We start from the raw sequence: 2,023 nt of genomic DNA, 5'->3' as shown, positions 1-2,023 counted from the left end.
GCGATGCCCTCTTAACCTTTACAGTCTTTGTATTACCAGCGACATCCCGGTCTGCAGTGTTAAACGCTGTGTGTTTTGATGTTACAGCAACATCATTACTTACGCATGATACAGTTTGTAACGCGATCCTTCTCCGTTGCGGCTTATCATTTTCGGAATATGACAATTTTCTTTTCAGATCTGTAAATGTTGAATTATGACTTCTCTCATTCGTTCTTGGTCGAGCTGGCTTTCGTTTGTTCGGGACGATACAGCCGTTATGCACAGCCATAACTGATGACCTAGCAACGCCCTTATGTACAATTGCAGGCGTTACGAATTGGTGGTTCTCCGCTTCAGCGGCTGTTGTGCGTTTTGATATTTTCCCGCTTGTACTAGGCCTGTGTATCTGCGCGCATGTATCACTGACTGTTGGTATCGGCGCATAGCGTCTTGCTACAGCGTCATCTGTAATACATATATTATAAAATAAATATAAACGACTCTGCATGTAAATCAGTATTTAAATCACAGCATAACAATATACCATATAACAGTGTTTGATTACACACCTGCTGCTGCGAATTGATGGCTTTCCGTTTCAGCGGCGGTTGTGCGTTTTGATATTTTCCCGCTTGTACTAAGACGGTGTATTTGCGCTACTGTATCACTGCATGTTGGTATTGTCGGCGCATAGCGCATTGCTACAGCATCATCTGTAATACATATATTATAAAATAAATATAAACGCATCTGCCTGTAAATCAGTATTTAAATAACCGCATAACAATATACCATATAACAGTGTTTGATTACACACCTGCTTTATATTCGAATGTTTTAGCACGACCCCCTGTCGCGTGTGGGAAAAACGGTTGCTCATCAACAACATTGCTGTTCTGTATAGAGGTGTTGTGACAATAATCAGGTTTGTTCAATATATCCCGTAGAATACCATCAGCCGTCGCATCATCCATTTTTGTGGCATCTTTAGCCGGTGAAAAAATGAAAAAAAAAAAAAAAAAAAATATTACATACGGTATAAAATTAGAATAACATGAAAAAGCGATTCATTACTGAGAATATAAAGTGTGTACAGTTGACAACAAATCAGCACAACTGTACAAGGTTTATTTTTAATTCTTTAGCCGTGGAAAAATAAATAAATAAATAAAAAATAAAATAAAAAATTAAAAAATAAAATAAAATAAAAAATAAATAAAGATATCATGTTACTCACAATCTGGCGCCAATTCCAAAATATTATTAAAATCCGGTATAGCGCTGAAGTCTAAGCCAAAGGGACTATCAACAGACAAATCGAAATTCTCTGTATTTGTGATTACTGTCAAATCGGGGGAAATAAAAATGAGAAAATAATAATTATTTAATAATTACTATTTAATAATTACTTATCAATGTATCCAGACTGTTGTACGTTCATACTATTTAAACTTTTAAAAATGAACAAATTGTAGACCTTGACTATAATTTCATACTATTTAAACTTGAAATATAAATAAAAACGCGTCAATGTCCTTTATAGACATAGCTTACTTTGAGAGGTTTGATAACTTGGCAAAGCATCATCATCATCAGAAGAAGAAGATCTGTTTCTAACCATGAAAGTGTTTTTGTTGTTGATGTTCTGCATTGTCTGTCTCTGAACCAATAATGAAAATGAGAGACGGTTAATATCTATCAAACGAATTAGTTGAAATATTGTGTTGGCGCATTCCCAAAATGAACCACTAGATGTCGCTATTACCACATATTTAAATAACATTCAGACAGCCACATTATTAAAACTATATGTTCTATGTTTTCATACTGCGCTTTGCAACTGTCCAATAGGTTTGAAATATTAACATGTCGCTATTACCACATATTTAAACAGCCTTCAGAGTCATATTTGTAAAATAAAATAAATAAATAAATAAATAAAATAAAAAATGCAATATGTATAAATATAATAATAATAATAATAATAATAATAATAATTATGATAATAATAATAATAATAATAATAATTTTTTGCTGTTGA

At 33.1% G+C, this 2,023-nt stretch overlaps 1 long non-coding RNA gene across 1 annotated transcript; it reads right to left on the bottom strand.

Moving 5' to 3' along the window:
• Window positions 1–802: 802 nt before the first annotated feature.
• On the bottom strand, window positions 803–1,707 carry LOC134966732 (uncharacterized). The gene is made up of 3 exons (XR_010188703.1): window positions 1,537–1,707; window positions 1,220–1,324; window positions 803–967 (listed from the first exon to the last, which is right to left on the bottom strand). It is a non-coding gene; the product is annotated as an uncharacterized LOC134966732 (long non-coding RNA).
• Window positions 1,708–2,023: the final 316 nt, after the last annotated feature.

The sequence above is a fragment of the Pseudophryne corroboree genome, chromosome 1 (assembly GCF_028390025.1).
Source record: "Pseudophryne corroboree isolate aPseCor3 chromosome 1, aPseCor3.hap2, whole genome shotgun sequence".
Classification (NCBI taxonomy): Eukaryota; Metazoa; Chordata; class Amphibia; order Anura; family Myobatrachidae; genus Pseudophryne; species Pseudophryne corroboree.
Note: the sequence above shows the minus strand (reverse complement) of the source record. Positions and strands in the feature narration are given on the sequence as shown.